The sequence below is a fragment of the Vicia villosa genome, linkage group LG1 (assembly GCF_029867415.1).
Source record: "Vicia villosa cultivar HV-30 ecotype Madison, WI linkage group LG1, Vvil1.0, whole genome shotgun sequence".
Lineage (NCBI taxonomy): Eukaryota > Viridiplantae > Streptophyta > Magnoliopsida > Fabales > Fabaceae > Vicia > Vicia villosa.
This window is the reverse complement of record NC_081180.1, coordinates 102,291,806-102,300,304: the sequence shown is the minus strand read 5'-3', so window position 1 is coordinate 102,300,304 and position 8,499 is coordinate 102,291,806. Positions and strand designations below refer to the sequence as shown.

General features: G+C 36.7%; 1 long non-coding RNA gene across 3 annotated transcripts; it reads left to right on the top strand.

Annotated features, from left to right (window-relative positions):
- Positions 1 to 3,517: 3,517 nt before the first annotated feature.
- Positions 3,518 to 8,499, top strand: LOC131643744 (uncharacterized). Of its 3 annotated transcripts, none has more exons than XR_009296282.1 (9): positions 3,518 to 3,798; positions 3,956 to 4,010; positions 4,094 to 4,303; positions 4,401 to 4,509; positions 5,644 to 5,703; positions 5,856 to 5,991; positions 6,207 to 6,380; positions 7,906 to 8,007; positions 8,185 to 8,499. It is a non-coding gene; the product is annotated as an uncharacterized LOC131643744 (long non-coding RNA). The 3 variants fall into 3 exon arrangements; XR_009296283.1 differs by having other exon boundaries at positions 5,856 to 5,882; positions 8,185 to 8,490; XR_009296281.1 differs by lacking the exon at positions 5,856 to 5,991 and having other exon boundaries at positions 8,185 to 8,462.

Below are 8,499 nucleotides of genomic sequence, written 5' to 3'. Positions count from 1 at the left end.
AGCTTATAACTAATTCTTAATTGTTCTAACAAATTAGAATCACAAAAGGTTGGTTACATCTCCATGCTTTGTTATCTGGCTTTCAAACTTTCTCCTCAATGTTTCTTGTGTCTAAAGTAATGTCTTCATTTTGTAACACACTCCCGCAAATTGATGGCTAGTATATGTCAAGCATCATTAATTTGGATGGCAAGATGTTAAAAGGGTTGAGACAACAATGATTTTGTGAAAAGTCTTTTTCGATGAACATGGTAACAACTTCATTATTACAGTTAGCATATGAGCTTACCGGTTCATCAGAACCAGAAAGTGGGTCAGCGTCTCTGAGCACAATGTTGGTGATGAAGAGGTGGGGTGTATCTGCAAGGCACTCCAACGATCAAGTAAGTAGGAGAACAGATGCTTTTGGTGTTTTAGGGTTTAAAAAATGTGTTACCTTGCCCTCTCAAATGAGAGGGTTTTTATATTGTCCCCAGCGCTTAGCCATTGGTCCATGTATTGGATTGAATCAAGGATCTAGGCCCAAGCGTGACTTCCAAGATCTTAGGAGTGCATTTGAGATTCCTAGGAGGCTTCTCGAAACTAGCCGTTGAATGGGCAGAGAGGTACTTCTAGGCGCCAGGAGTGCCTAGTCGAGTAGAGGGTCGTTTGTCCCTGAAAGGGGAGCAGGGCGGATGTGTTGCTGCTGGCACACATATAGATCTGACCGAGAGCAACAATGATATGTTGTCCTCAGGCCATATAGAGGAGTGTCCTCAACAAAGGAGCGGGAGGAAAGGGGATTCCTTTTCCCTTAGGTGATTGGGCCAGTGCTATTGGGTCGTCCCGGAAGCAGAAATGGATTGGGTCATGCCTAGCCATTGGCCTAGTCCAGAATAGGACCCCCCCTAAGTCGTTGCTCTAAGCATGAGAGTGATGACTTAAGGGTATGCCTTGATCTAGGGAAGGAGGATCTGTGCGAATGATTCCTGTTTTCTGAAGAGGTTGTGATTTTAGGGCAAATCGAGGAGAAGAGCCCGCGAGGAGATTTATCGACGTCGTGAGGCGTGGCCCGCGAGGAGTTAAATAGTTAACTAAAACGAATGAGTAACGTTGCACGTATGGGTTGAGCCATGCGTCGTAATAAATGCGCAATGAAAGTTAGGCTAGGCTAGACTAGGCGCGTGCTCGGACACGCGCTGCAGGTTCCTTCTATAAATAGGAGATGGCCCAATCCATTTTCACTTTCATTTCTCTCTCTTCCATATATTTTTTATTCGCATCCTGCTCGAACGCAATCTCCTCCGTGTACGAGTTCCGACCTGAAACTTTCACCGAGCACGTAAGTTCTTCCACCCTTCAAAATTTTGTCAGGTCTAGTGTTGATTTTTTCTTTAGAATGCATGTTGTTAGGATAGGGAGAAAATAGACTTTAGGAGTTTTTCGGTGGATGTTGGTGTCTAACGGTGGTCGTGCCTCCTTCGGAGGTTGGCGCCGCCGGGGACGAGCCAGGAATCTTCAGGAAAGTTGTTGTTTTTTGACTGTTTAGGCGTTGTAGTCGACGCGATAGAGCGGAGAGCGTGAGTTTTTCGATGAATAACAATCCGATCTTGGGTTTATGCAGCGGAGCGCATGAGTTATGCGGCAGACTTCCCGCGACTGTTCTAAACCCAAGAGTCGGGGAGGCGTGTCCTCTGGTAGATTTAGGGTTTATTCTTCTGAGGAGGTTCCAATCGAGCTCCTCGCACTTTTACTTGTTGTTTGAGTAAGGCCTTTGGCCAGGGACATGGTCCTTGTTGCCTTTGTGCATGCCCTTTCACTTGATTAGTAGTGGAAGGGTGGATTTGATTTTTTGAAGTCGAATTCACTTTTTCCATTGCTTTTCAGGTATAAATGGCTAGTAATACCGAGGACGAAACGATGATTGACGTTAGTGGTTCAGGGACGGAGAGCTCGACGAGTTAGAGCACTTCTGAGCAAGTGTATTTCGCTTGGACCGTGTCTGGCCAGGGGGACGAGGATGTTACTTTTGGGGACGAGTGGGTGTCTGTTGGTCCTCTAGAAACTCCCTCTCACTTCGGTACAACCCCTGAGGATGCCTTTACGATCGTGGGGGCAGAGACGGATCCGCTAGGTGTCGAGGAGGAATGAAGAGTCGTTTTTCCTGAGGAGGACGAGAGGATCTTTTCGGTGTACCCAATCAATCGTTTTCCTATGTATGAGATATGCTTCAGAGAATTGGGACTCTGGCCGCCTTTCACCGATCTTTAGATGTCCGTGTTAGACAACTTGCGTCTTGCGCCTTCCCAACTGCATCCAAACTTGATAGCCTTCCTGCGGGCATTCGAGCTAGTCTGCGATTACCTTCAGGTCAGGCCACGTTGCCCCTATTCTTCTACTGCTCTCACATGCAGCGAGGTGTTACTGATGGGTGATACAGATTGGTTTTGTTGAAGCAGCCGAGGAAGCTCTTCATGGATTTCGCGGAGTCTTGTCGGGGTTTTAAGGACATATTCTTCTTGGTTCAGCCTGTGTCAGAGAGAACTGTTCTTTCTATTTTTTTCTCCAAATTACCTGTACGGGCCAGACGGGTAGCCGTTGACAATCAAAAGGGGTGAGTCAAGGAAGCAGTTGATGTAGAAGTTTAATTTCCAATTGACACAAATACTATATACACATAGTTTCTCTTTTCCTTACAAGAAATATCTTTAAAACTTGTAACAAATTCTAAAGTCTCTGGGAGCCCTTAATAACTAAGGGTTATTTGTGTTTTTAAAATTCTAAAATCAATCAATTCCTTAAAAATGATAATTTTAAAAGTTAGAGATTAATGTCTTTTCGACAAGTTGTTTAAGAAAAATAATTTTTTTATTCAAAAGTCAATCTATTTCTGTATATACAAAAGACTAAGACTATAAACAGCTTGCATGCCACATGTAAAATAAACTACTTTTAAACTAATACAAACTGTGTCTCACGAACACATTTGCTATTAGTAGTATACTAAAATTTTCCATTTCCAAAAAACATAAAATTGTTTGTTTATATAAATCAACAAAAATCTATTCAGAAAGTGGCTAAGGTTGTGTTGTTGAAGATGCTATTTTGAAATGCACAAATGATTATCATCATATTGTTTTGTCCATCAAGTTATGTTGTTGTGGCACACTAGTACAAATAATACAATATAATTTTAAAATTTACACCCGATTTACTAAAAACGGGTGTAATTGAGAATTTTTGGTGGCAATTTTGTAAATAGAATGTCACTTTTGTATTATCTGGTTATAATATACACCCTTTTTTCTAAAAACGGGTTTAAATTAAAAAATTTATTATAATAAAATTTCAATTACTCCTTTTAAACTAAAAAACGGGTGTAATTGTATGTAAACAAAAAAATTGTTTAATTTTATAACTTAAAATATATAATCTATGTGGCAATATTAATGGGTCTAAATATAATCTATGTTGCAATATTAATGGGTCTATATATAATTATGTGGCAATACTAAAACTCTTTAATAACATAATTTATTAAAATATACAAAACCAAAATTCAATCAATTCTTCGATTACATTATCGTCTAAACCTAGACTTGTGAGATTTACCTCCTTCTCCTCCAAATCCAATCGTAACCTTAGACCCTCATTCATCAATGGAGGCGAAGAACGAGCAAGTTGCAGAGTTTTGGTGTCTGAAGTCTAATCGAGGTAGCAATCCAGTCGTCGAAGCGCATGGCGGTTCCGGCCAATCCAGTCGTCGAAGAAGAAGAGCACGAAGGTCCCACACATCATCCTACTGCACCGTCACACGAGGTTAGCATCAAAACCTCCGCTTAATTTCAAACTCTAGTTTCGTTTCATTGCGACGAGATGATAGAGATTTGATATGAAGAATGTTTTTCACCGAACTGTTATGGTTTTGATGAGGGAGTACTCAAAAAACCCTAATTTATGTCTTCCTTTATCTCAGTCGCCGTGACGCGAAACGAAGACACTGAGATCCAAATCCACACTTCCCCATGAAGGTTCTTCTCTCAAACCCTAACATTTCCGTCCTATTTTGATTTATTTCTATTTCCACTGAACCATATTCAATTCGTTTTTGCAGTTCAACGTTGCAAATCCCACTAGTGGATTCTAGAAGAAGCTGGAAATCTATGATGACGTGAAGCTATAATTTCTTCCCCTATTTCACTTTTTATGTTGTTTCTATTCACAAGATTTGTTATTCTATTAACTAAATTGTGTTGTGAATTCCAGTCGTGCTTTTTGGGACAAGAGGATCTCTCAAGAGGTTAATGGTGATGCTTTGGGAGAGGTATGGTTGAATCCGGAAATCAATTTAGGAACTTTGATGAAATTTGTGTTGATTATTGTTACTAATTATCCTTTGTTTATGATTGTGTTACAAATAGGAATTTAAAGGCTATGCTTTCCAAATTACTGGAGGGTGTGACAAGCAAGGTTTTCCAATGAAGCAAGGAGTGTTAAATCCCAGCCGTGTCCGCCTCTTGCTCCACCGAGGTATAACTCTTTAGAGTTTTCGACTTTTCTGTGTTCAATTACTTATTTTTTCAAGCAATGCTACATATATATTACATACTTATGTTCATTGTTGCTTCATGGCCCTGTTATTGAATGATAAACTACTCTGTCATTGTTGCTTCTTCCTTTGTATCCATTGTGGGAATGCTGCAATATATCAGTCCTATCATGTGCCACTTAGAATATCTACTTTCATTTCTTAGAGCATCTTGTGGCTTGACAAGGCATCAAGGAAAAGAATCTCTTTGTAATTTGATTTTAGGTATTAATAGTTTTTTTCTTGTCATCATTGGCTACAGAGTGAGTAGTAAACCTTTTACTAATCTCTGGTCGAAAATAAATTTTAATTAGCATTGATCATTGGCTACAGAGTGAGTAGTAAACTATTATTTTTGTGTGTGTGTAATATCAATTTGAGGGATTGATCAGTATGTCCAAAGCCATTATCATGCTTGTTTGTTGTTATGAGGGGGGAATAAGAATAATATTATCACATTACTAGTTTACTACAGGTAATATTATGAGGTAGAATTTGGGTAAAGAATATATATAATTGAAATAAAGCAACTACGGCAACAAGCACATCACAAGTCTGGGTAACAGAGAGCGACATGTCAAAATCATAGAAAAAATTGGTCTGATCTTATGGTTAGGTTCTGCACCTGCAACACATGGGGTCCTAACATCGGGGAGTGAGATGAGTAACTCCATTCATCTCTGGTTGGGGAAAGAATGGGAGAGAGTACTGAAAATGATGATAGCTACATGTTTAGAAAGTGATAAGGACTAAGTGCAGCTGCACCACTAGTGGACCACTTTTCTTGTCATTCATTTTTCTCTTTAATCTACCAACTAAGTTAGTGTTAATGAATATATCACTCCCAGAATTCATATAGTGCGATGTAGCAGGAGTGCTTTTATTAGCAGTTGTGAGTGTTTCGTCTTTTTTAATATCATAGTCAATGTATATACATCCTAAATGAAATAGAAATATTTTATTCCATATCTAATTATTATCTCAGTTTGAGTCTATGAAGATTACTTTCTTTTACATAGAGATTTAGTTTGAAAACCGTGTTTTTTCTAACTTGTCACAAACTTACATTGTTGTAGGTTAGCAGTGAAGATGCAGTTAACATGGCTAGGACATTGGCTGTAAAAGAAAGACTCATGGTAATCTTGAAATGTCAATTTCCTACACTTAAAACAAAAAATGCCGGAGAAAACTTCAATCTTTATACATTGGATACATGATTCTTAAATAAATTGCAACAAACTGTTTGCGAATTGCAATTGGAAGTTTGATAGTTTAACTTTTTTTCTAGGTTGGCATATCGTCCGGAGCTAACACGGTTGTAGCACTTAGATTGGCTAGTCTTCCTATTTAAATGACCGATGCATAACAAAGAGTTATTATTTAAATGACCGACATCTGAAAATAAGTAACAGAACTTGATTAAAGTGAGACAAATTCTCAGTTGAATAACTGTCTTTGAATTGGAAAACCGCAGATTATACAAACTATTGGTGCAGAATAAGAGTCGTTACTTTTTCCTTTTGAGGATATAATGCATTAGATGGTCATGTTTTATGTGGTTATCATCATATCTTTGTATGTCAGTACATCATGCAACTCTTTCTTGGCTCGAATATTCACATTTTTTTTCTTCTCATAGGTATGAAGGTGAATGGGTTCGAAACGACCCCGAGGGTCATGGTGTTGTTGAAGTTGAAATACCAGTTATACTGTTCCTGGATCCAAGTATGCATCTCTGAAGTCTTGCAAATGGACGGTACGAAATCCCCTATTATGAGAGGAAAGCATGGATTGAGGAATTTGGAGAAAAGCCGTAAGTTCAATTATAGATTCTTGCTCTAGACATCACACATGCTGCATTGTCTCTTTTTCGCTTCTCTCTGATACATTGTAAAATACTGTTAAATTTCTGTTAAACTATAATTTGAGTTTGAAGATAAGATTATACCCGAGAAAGTAGTTTCAATTAAAGAGAGTATACTCGAGAAAGTAGTGAATGTTTTGTGTGGTAAGAGGTTGTTGTTGTTGGAGATAAGATTATAGTGAGTGAGTGAGTGAGTGAAACTATGGCTTCTTCTTCAGCATCTATTTTCAAATCATCATCTCTTGTTCTAGATAAGTCTGAATGGCTGAAGGGACAAACTCTCATCCGTCAGCCTTCTTTTATGTCTGTTGCTAGATGCTGAATATGTCAAATCCTTTGCTTTTGAAAGATAGCTTCATAGTTAATGCTGCAACCGAGTAAATAGCTTATAGTTGCTTGGATTGATTAAGAAGTCTAAACATATTTGAATTTACTTACTGATATATCTGTATGCACTTATCCAGTAGTTGGAAAATCGGTCACAATGCCGTCAACTTTGGCAGCCTTAATGTAAGTAGAAACCTCCATAGTAGGGTCTGACCAATAATCAAATGCCAGTGCCAAGTATTCGTTTTTGAGAGCACACTTTTTTCACTATAAATAATTTTATTTTATGCATAATAATTCTTTCTTGAACTTACAACTTGCTATTTTCTTTTTTCATTACTAGTTTTAATAATTAGATTTTGAAACTCCCAATACTGATGACGTTCATTATTCATGAATAATTCTAGTAACCTACTACTTAACCTTCATATATATATTGTTTCTTAATGCACTACTTTTAGGTGATATTTGACTAACAAGATACTGATAATAAAGCTATCATTCCTCATTACTAAGTGTTGAAATAGCACCATATTCTTGTGACTCTTGATGAAAATGTATAAGACAACACCATGTGGTGGTTCGTGAGAAGTTATCTATCACTTACACTGCCTACTAAATAAGTACTAACCATTAAAATCTTTAGATAAAGATATCTTAATAATAGACATCATAGAAATGAGGCGGGTGTTAATAAGTAGAATAATTGACTTTGTTACTGGCACTGTTATTGTGCATTTGCTTGTCAAGTTATTTAAGTTTAAAATAAAACTATAACAAATTTATGTTTCGCCTTTGTCCTAGGGAAAATATATGTGATCTGCTCTTGGTAGGAATCATGAGTTATTACATGTTCCTGCTTTTGCATAATGAAAAAAAAAAAAACATCTTCCTGCTTTTAACTTTTCCAGGATACATTTAAAAAGTCCATTTTTTTATAGCAACCAAAATTAATCATATAGTATTTTTCATAAGTTCTTAAATGTAATAAACTGAAAACACAGAGATGATAATTGAGTAATTGAATTCATTATCATTAAATTCTAACTCTGTCAATCTAATGCTCATTTTTTCACATCTTTACAATTTGGTAAGATGCCTAGTGTACAAAAAATGGCTCTACTAAACTATTTTCTTCCTAATCCAGGTTGGCGTTCAAAGCCTATTTTATTCTTGGTGCTGACATGGGTTGTTGAAAAGGTTTGAGAATTCCAACAGACAAGTCACATTCTCAAAGAAGGTTAACAATGTAAGTTCTGAAAAGGTTTGAAAAAAAGAGAAGTGAATTAATGAACTTTGAGTATGTTTTATGTGATTGTTGCAGTTCTGTTGCATCATTCACTATGTGAGAAACAATAAGCTTAATTCGAAGTGAAGTGTTAATCTTTCAAGATTTTTATTATTGCAAATTTGCAATGCATTTCAGGTTTTGTGAACTATGTAGAAAAAGATGCAGCTATCTAGCAAGAAGAGGATAAGGACATAGAAATGTTGCCAAAACAAAAGCCAAAGAAGAAGAAGAAGAAAACTTATATATGAAGAAAGTGTTATGACTTAGTTAAAATATAATTTTTATGTGTATGATTTTATAGTACTTGAAATATTATGACTGCACATGATTTTGTATACTTTTTGGTTAATATTAAAAATATTTTGACTTAGTTAAAATATGATTTTTATGTGTATGATTTTATAGTATTTGCAATATTATGACTGAAAATGAAATATAACTAAATAGTGT